This window comes from Oreochromis niloticus, linkage group LG16, assembly GCF_001858045.2.
Source record: "Oreochromis niloticus isolate F11D_XX linkage group LG16, O_niloticus_UMD_NMBU, whole genome shotgun sequence".
Classification (NCBI taxonomy): Eukaryota; Metazoa; Chordata; class Actinopteri; order Cichliformes; family Cichlidae; genus Oreochromis; species Oreochromis niloticus.
Window position 1 is genome coordinate 8,506,842 of NC_031987.2, and position 9,261 is coordinate 8,516,102.

Genomic DNA, 9,261 nt, shown 5'->3' on the forward strand with positions numbered 1-9,261 from the left:
GTGGGGCGTGGGGTGTCTCAATGTTTCGAGGCTCGTAATTCAAATTACAATAGCTACTTATAGACCAGAGCTTCTGCTTGATGTTAATGCATGCAGGATGTGAAGGGAACCGTGCAGAATAATCCCTCGACTGATTTATGTGTCGAGCTCAGTCGCAGCATCGCTGTTAAAGGGACACACCGCTGATTTTACACGCCATAGTCAATTAGATAGTCACGAGTAAGCAAATGCGAAGACAGGCCTGAAGGGTTGTGTTTGTTTTGTTTTAACCAAGCACCAACCTCAAAGAGCTGGACTATGACGGCAAAAGCTGCAGTTCCTCTAATGTCCACTCATACCGACTGAACAGGGGGATCATTTATTTGTAATTCATTTCTTTAAATTGTATTAAGGGTTAAAATTAACGTTATTAGGGGCGTGGCCTCTTTGACTCACAGGTGGATGAGTCAAAGAGGCCGCTGTCGCCAAAGTGCTTGTTGGGGTTTTCTCTGTTGTGTTATTGTAGGGTCTAACTTACAATATAAAACGCCTTGATGCGACTGTTGTTGTGATTTGGTGCTGTATAAATAAAACAGAATTGAATTGACCCAGGTCGCTATAGCTGCTAGTTGTCTGCTAGGCTTCACCTCAGCTAACTAGAATCCCTCAACTGAACCAACCAAACTGCATAATCAGCAGTGGGAATCAAACCTTTGACCTGTGACTGCATCTTTGCTTTCAGAGTTTGGACTCACAGCAGGTCAACAGGAGCTGACTCAGGATCACAAGTTGCAAGAGAAACCAGCGATTTCTCACCTGCTCCAGCACAAACAAAATGACTCTCAGTGCTGAAGATGATGCATTGGGGATAAATGCTGACTCCAAGCAACAACAGTGTGACAACGCAGGTTCGAATCCTGTTCGAGGCATCAAACAAACTCTAAAACTATGGCAACGGTATTAGATGTCCCTGCATGACGATATGATGCTGTATGCCTCTAAAGGTGTGGTCACACTAAAGCCTCAGTTACACTGGTTGGAACCTCAATGCTGACCTCCAGTCACTAGATTGGCAAATGGTTGCAGCAGTTTGAAATCGCAGTGTGATTCACAGCACTAAAATTGGTTGCAAAGAGGGCACTCCACCAAAAACCTTCTTGTGATTGCTTTGGTTTCTATCAGACTGTTGCAGTGGAAGACGATGACTTATCTGCGAACAGCCAACTATCCGCCACCAAATGAGCAGTAATTAACAGAGAATAGTTGCTTTCAAAGTAAAAGTTGTGCCTACCAACACGTTTCACTTCATTTGTGAAGTCAGTCCAGTTTTATTTATATAGCACCAAATAACAACAGTCACCTTGAGTTACTTTAACAATAATACAGAGAAAACCCAGCTGACCCCTGATGAGCAAGCGCTTGGCGACTGTAGGAAGGAAAAACTCCCTTTTAACAGGAAGAAACCTCAAAAAGGTACAACTTGTAATTTGAAGGTGAGCAGTCTCTGTGAAAGGGAGCCATGTTTGTTTTTTAGGAAAACTACAAACAATCAGGAAGATGTTTCACTCAATACTTTGTGACCAACTTCACTCAACGACAGTCGGCAACCTGCTGCAACCTTTTGCCAAATGGTTAGGGAATACACTATTTCCCTCATTGACCATTGGTTGTTAGACAGTCAGTGATTGGTCTCTAGGCCTGTGTGAATGGAGCTGTTCAAATGGTGGACAAGTTAATGTCATGTGGTTTAAAAGAGGAGCACTGTTGAAGCCTCGTGCTCGCTCCTGGGTCTAAACTCTCAGCCTGTGTCAGCAGCACTTAGAGAACCATTTCTGTATCAAACCAGGAAGACATGAACATTTTTGAGCAGGTTTGAAAGGCAGCAGTGTATTCTCTGTACGACTATACAGTAATTATTCTTCATGTCTTCATGTGTGTGTCCAGAGAGCCTGAATCATCTCCCACCGCTGCAGGGTGGAGGTATTTCTCTGGAGTGTCTGCTCAGTTTGTTTAGCCAGTTAGATGCTGATACTTAAACCTGAGTGGCTTCAAACATCAGATAGAAAACCTCCTGTGAGGTACAGTTTGTTTGAAGTGACAATAGGGCACAAAAGTCTATGTGAGGGTCCCCGCTGTGCCTCTGATATACGTTTCCTTGACATCTCCATAACTTTCCATGAGTAACGAGGCGAGGGAAGCTCGGCTCTTTGCAAATCTCCTTCACATCCTCTGACTTCCCCGGTGAATTTTACATTTTCTCTGTCCTGATTTACACCTCTCATTATTCCGTGTTTCTGAAATTCCACAAGCAACGGGAAACCTGTCGAGCCAAAGCAGAGGGGAGCAGACAAAGACGGGCCTGTGCAGAAGGGGCGATAGCATCGCAGCTCGAGTCAAAGACCCCGTCTGTCTCCCCCGACTCTTAGAAGCACAGCCAAGCAGAAAGAGAGAGAGGAGCTCAGAGCAGAGGGAGATGAGACAGAGGGAGTCCAGATTCTCAGCGCTTTCCACATGATGGTGATGACATGCAGACCTCATCAATTATCATTTTATTTGAACGTGAGCTCAGCTGTTTGGCTCTAGAGTCCATGAGATCTTCATCGCCGCTGTGGACACTGGAGCTGCCTCTTGTTAGCTTGTAATAAAGAAATTAAAAAATAATTTTGAAACCCTGAGGGATAGAGGAGATAGTGGAAAGAGGAGGAAAAGAGGAAGACCTCAGAGGAGGTTCATGGATGTAGTGAAGGAGGACATGCAGAGGAAAGATGGTGAGATGGAAGTAGAAGATTGTCTATGGAGGCCTCTGAAAGGAGCAGCTGAAAGAAGAAGAAGAATTAAAGCTGCGGCATCCAAACAAGCAGCAACACCTACATACAGTCACACACTGCGATCACTCCTACCTTCGTCCTGATCTGACATCTGAAGCGAACAGATATATCCCAGAAGCCCCGCCTCTTCAGTGACGCCCTGATCCGGTTATCTGATCATGACAATGCGATCATTGCCGGCTAATGCGAGGGTATAAACCTCATTTCAGTGATTCATTTAGAAAACAAATGATGCAAACTGTGTAATGTGCTGTCACAAAAAAATATATCTTGATCACGTCATAACTGACAGATCACAGCTGAAAGGCAGCAAACCTTCACGTGTAGCCAAACAGCTCATCTGGATCTAGAAAGACTTTCAACTTTTTTTTTTTTGCTTTTTCATCACTGCACTCTGCCATCCCAGCCGGTTCCCGTCTTTAGACTTGTGTACATGTAAAGAGCCAAGTGGAAACTCTGCTGCGTGTATAACAAGGCCAAGAAAATGACTTCCTCCAAGAGAATCTGGCTGAAGAAACGAGCTTTCCTCTAATCCCCCGCCACGATTATTAAAACTTGTTCAGATATGTACAGACTGTTTTGACACGGTTTGTTTTAACATAAGCTTCATCTCTTTCTGCATAAGGAAAGAAAAATGCAGCTCCTTACAAAAGACTGAGTGCATTTAGACCATTAAACACCTCGAGAAACTAAAGGCAAGCATACTGCATACACTGGCACCAGACCCTGACTCCACGCCTCGCTGCTAGCACATGTGAGTGTAAAAAAACCTGATGGAGTTTCTCTGAGCTTAAAGTTAATTACAAGGATTATTCTCCTCTTTATTGTCCCTCTGAGCCCCCCTGCAGCCAGGTACGAATACATACCGTATATCAGGGGCTCAGCGCCAGGGCCAAAAGGGATCCTGGGTAATGTCTTGAGGCAGAAAGAAGCAGACGGCTGACTGAGTGCCTGAGGTTTGAGCTTTTCTTTAAATAATCAGATGTTTAGAGACGTTAGTTTGAAGATTGATGCAGAAAACGTCAACTCTCTGGAAATAAACACACAGCTATAAATAATAAAAGCAAATTGACAGCAAAACACCAATATATTGATATTTTACTATATCTTCCTGAGAACCGAGGAAAAAACAATCTTCCCATTGAACTTTTTTTATGATTTCCTGCCTTTTTGAAGCTAAACGAGGCCACCCAAACACATGAGATATCAATGGAAAGGCCAGGATGTCCTCTATTTAGTACATCAGGACTCAGTAGGGTAGCTTAAATAGACATAGACCAAAAACAAATGTCTATTACAGAGGACATAAACGAACAGGCTGGTTCTCAGGAGGATAAATAAAGAATAATGTTAATATTTAATAATCATTTAGTAAATTTTAGTTATTATTGCTTCATTTTGACATCCATTTAACCACTAGTTGGTCATTTATTGGTGCTGCATTCAAACTTTGGTCAAAGTGGCAGCGGATAAATGAGTCCAGGCCCTCTGGGAGTGAATGGGAGCAGATGAGACGGGATGGGATTCCCCGTTGTAAGCAGAGATGATTAAATTCTCTCCCAGTGTGACTGTGGGGAGGAAATGGCCGTCATCTGCCGTGGAGAATTTCAGCAAATTGTCCGGTCCGTGCACGGGATGTGTGCGGGCGCACATTGTGGGAGCAATTGAGCAAATGGGCGTTTAATTGGTTTTGCAGACTGCTCACATTTTGACGGGGATAAACAGATTTCTTTGTCTGCCGGCGTCAAAGACGACAGAGCTCAGATAGTCGGACGGAGCCGCACAGTGACTCACGCCAAGGAGAAGCGATTAGGATACCGACGGTTAGCGCCGGCTTCAAAAAGGGTTGGTGTGTCTGCAGGAGGAACATCAGCAGTCGAGCTCAGCGTGAGGACAAAGGTTTTTACTTAAACAGATAAAGATTTCTGTTTTATTATCATTGTGTGGCTGAACAGTTCTGCCCAGCAACGTGGAGGTCAAGCAGAACGCTGAGAAATCAATACCCCACTGAATCATAACTTTAGTTTGTTTTCAGCTAAAAATCAATTCTGCAAATCCCCAGAATCTCCAGTGTTTCTAAAAATCTCATATTTTTGTTTTGCAGGTTCTTAAAACCTCCAGTGAATACGTCCTAGACATCTTCTGTCAATAATAAAGACCTGCCACCAAGAATTCACATTGAGGTTTTGGTTAAATGTGCTTCACTGCTAGTAAATTCAATTAATTAATGCGTCTGTAACTAATTGCATTCATTATGTAAAAGCTGCATCAGTTCCTGCAGTTTAACCTGAATCGTCAGCGGCAGATTTACCACCAGAACACCAGCAGCTCATCTGAATCGACCTCCCATCTGTTCGCACCAAAACATGGCAGAGAGGGGCGGCAAATAGTTTCCACTCAGAGTTTCTCCATCAACTCAGAGCCATGGACAGGAGAAGTCTGAGGACGTCTGGCATATTTAAGATCGGGCAATAACCAAACCAACAGCTGCCAAACAGGGTCTGGAATACTGTGAAAATCTTTGAAAGCAAGGGAGAAAAAAAGATTTGCTGCACAAATGAGAGCAAAAAACAGTAAGTACACAACTTTTACAAAGATTTCTGTGTTATAGGTTTTTGGAGAAAAAGAAAATAATGAGCCTTAAGCTTGTTTACGGCGCAGTGAGAGAGAGAAAACACCTTGTTTTCAGTGCGGGTTTTCCCCTGGAGAGAACAGGAACTGACTGCATCCTGCAAAGGTAGGAGCAGATTCAGATTCACTGCACAGCCTTATCAATAAGAAATAAAGTTATGAAAATAAAGAAGTTCTGTTGGTGTAAAGCAAACAAAGGAATAAAAACAAGGCGGCAGACAATGCAGATGCAGAGGCATCAGTATAGATGTTAATTGCTCGGGGATGATATGCATGGATCTGAAGAGGTAAGAGTGTGTGGGTGTATGTAAATGTGTGCAGGCAGATGAACCTCACACAGGATTTATTGTTTGCTCGGCATGACCATATGCTTTCGTACTTCCACAGCAGCTCATTTAAACATGTTTTCTAATAACTGGTGTTCTAGTGTGTGCCCACACATCTGCAAACATGCAGGGATTTATATGATACACGTATGTGCACCGCTGAGCTCGTGCACCATGGCGCTTCCCATGTTTCAATGTATGTGTTTGGAGTGTAAAGTGTAGGTTTACCCCAGTGCCTCTGAGCTGTAGGAGAGAGTTGATGCTGGTGGACAGATAAGGGTCCGCTAAGACAAAGGTGCCCTTTGTTAGCCTGGATCGCTCCAAGCAACTGCAAGATGATCTCCACCCCACATACATCCACCATACAAACAAGGAGACCCAAACCGAGTGAAACAAAGTGGCTCCAGACCTGCTAACGAGAGCCAGGAGCCACATGTGTACAGCGGGGAGTGGGGGGGGCATGCCTGGGCTGGGAGGTCCTCCTACCATGACCCACGTTCCCTAGTTAGTAAAAAATCCCACCACCCGACAACTGCACCAACAGACTGGAGCTCCATTTGGCAGGTTTTTAAGGGTTTAGAAAGCTTTTTGGTTGTCACAGAAACCACACAGCTGGACTTACAGAGGTTGAGGAACCACTGATCCAAACGCTGATCTAAGCTGGATGAATTAACAAACATTCTCCTGAAATGTTGACAAGCTCCTCAGGTTTCCCCTGCTTCCAACCATGAAGGGTTGTCCACTGCCAAAACATCAGTAAATGCTGGATGGTGGCATCACGAAACACCTTCAGGGCAGCAGTTATTATTAGAACATCTGGATTTCTTCACAGTAAGCGATTGTTCTGTGCACAAAACATCAAAAAAATCCAGAAAAGTTCCCATCATCACGCCATGAAGTCAGGTTACCATGGTGAACCATCATGCTCTGTTTGCAGCCGCGACATAGTACTCTTATGATGACCTTACCTTCACCTCCATCTTTTGGATGTGGTCATGTAGAAATCTGGTTTTTGGACCTTTATTATTTCATTTGTTATTTTGTATTAATTTGTTGTTAAACTTTGATGCAACAAATTGCCCCATTTTGCTGCGCAACATCCAAGCAATGACAACTAGCACACTTTCCTCTTTAAAAACCTGATACCCCTAACAAACAACAAGTCAAACTACTAATCGTTATCAGAATAAATACCTCTCTCCATAACAACTCATTGATTGATTATTTTGGTTTTAAGTGCTGTTATAGTTGGCGTCATGTGGGACTCAGTAATACATTTTTGCCGCATAGCCCTCTAGGAAATAAATCCAGCCAGGTCTGTTACTGATATTATTCAACAATCCATAAGAAGTTTGGGAAACTAGCAAATACTTGAAAAAAAGAAAAAGTATCTGTATTTTTAATTTCTTTAAGAAAAATACTCGGCTACTTGGTCATCAAAATATTTAATTTCCTCTCACACAAATAAATTGTTTTATTTTGTTGTTGTTTTGTTTTGTTTTGCTTTGGTTTGCTTTTTGGCTGTTTATGGTTTCATGTATAATGAGGTGGTTACTGGGGGGCCCAACAGGAAGTTTCTGCCCCGGGGTCCTGCTGGACGCAGCTCCGCCCCTGCTATTATTTACCTTCTGCTGCATGTTTACGGTTTCCAGATGCTGCATTATAATTTGGCTGATCCCATCCATATTAGATCCAAATTAGTCCAAAAAATATGAGAAATTATTCCTTTAATCAGCCTCAGGTGTGTCTTTAGCGCTAATCAGCATGTTCTCCTGCCAAACTGAACATGTTTGCATGATGTGAGCATCTCTGCATGTTCAGCTCAGCTTTCCCTGCAGAATTTTCCTCCTTGTAAAAGTTAATGTGTCAGACTTTAAAGCCCGCATGAGGCTAAATTTAAACAATTGTTGAGGGTGAGGGGTTGTAGGCACAGTGGGGCTTTTCTGAAGAGCTAAAGGTCGTTTAGATTCACTGGTCTGAGGTCTGAATCAGATTTAATGTGGGCGTAAGACTACAATTAGTCCTCCTGTCAGAGTAAAGTTGAGTTTTTAATAGCCTGCGTGTTATACTCGTACTTCCATGATGAGTTTCTCTCTGTTAGAACTTTCTTTCACCTGTTTTGGAGCACAGGTCATCTATAATTTTCCATCTTCTCTGCACCATTGATCTGAACACAGGTCAGTTTGAAAGCCTTGGAAGTAAAAAGTTGTACTTGTTAATCAGAAGCGAGCTCAGCCGGGGGCGACCGAGGGAAGGTTAATGTGTAATCCTGAGCCCTGCAGGTCAAATTATAGATGCGCGATGGATTGCTTGTGTTAATCACAGTTTAGAAGTTAAGAGGAGGGAAAGAAAAAGGAAAAAAGGCCCCGGTTACCATCAGTCAACGAAGTGGAACAAATCGCCCACAGGCTGAGCTATTTCTGGAGGTTTTACCAAGGAAACCAGCAGCGTAATGTGAGGTTACAGAAGTTTTACAGCAAACTCAAACTGTACAGGAGACAAAGGCTGAAATAAAGCAGAAGGTGAAGCTACTCACAAAGACGTCAGCCTTTTCTGTTTTCTCACTTCCTGTTTTATTTTGAAAGTGTAAGGTTTTTTATGGCCCTCTGTGTATTCCGGCCTGTATTCCGGACACGTGCCACTCCTGAGTTTAACGAGTTACTCAGTCTCCTCAGCGAAAACTCCTCCTGCATTCCTCACTGTTATCCATTCAGTCCTTCTACCATCAGCTGGATAGTTCCTGGTTTTCCAGGATCAGCTGACCACACACATCTAAAATGCATTCTGGCTGCTATGCGATCTCAGTAGACAAAGACGAAGCCCATCTCTCAGTATATCCATCCTACGCAAATAAACCTGGAGTATGAGAGTCATCACTGCTCATGAAATCAGGTTTTCAGTTCAGCAGAGGTTCGTTCAGGGTTCAAGACATCTCATTAACTCAGAAAACTCTTCCATCTGTTCCTTCTGTTCTTCCATTTTCATAACTGATCCCTTTGTGTGAATGACTTTTGACTTTGAGCTTGCATTTTACATTTTGCTGGTCCAAGAAGGACATGATGTGATGTCTGAGGTTACAGTTCAGGTTTGGTTAAGGGTGTGATGCAAAGTTAATGAAAGAGTGTTAATATGACTAGTTTCTGAATATTTGTCCATTTGAAGCAATTTGTGATTTTGTGAAACTTTATGGCATCATAGTGACGTCGTAGTGGCTTTGTTTTAAAAAAAATGTGTGTCTCCATGTTCTTTCATATGATATATTACTCAGTATGGTTTTTATCAAAGTCAGGTTTGACCTTTGGTCCTAACGATGAAGGTCAAGGTCAAATGCTAAGCCAAACCAGGTACGCACGTCCCACAAGGTCTAGTACACTGTTGTGAAGTTTGAATACAATCCATAAAAAATAGTGAGTAATATAAGGTTTTTACTGATTTTATTTTTTGTGTGACTTTGACCAAATTGATGAGGTTTCTTCAGTTTAGGTCAAAGGTCAGAG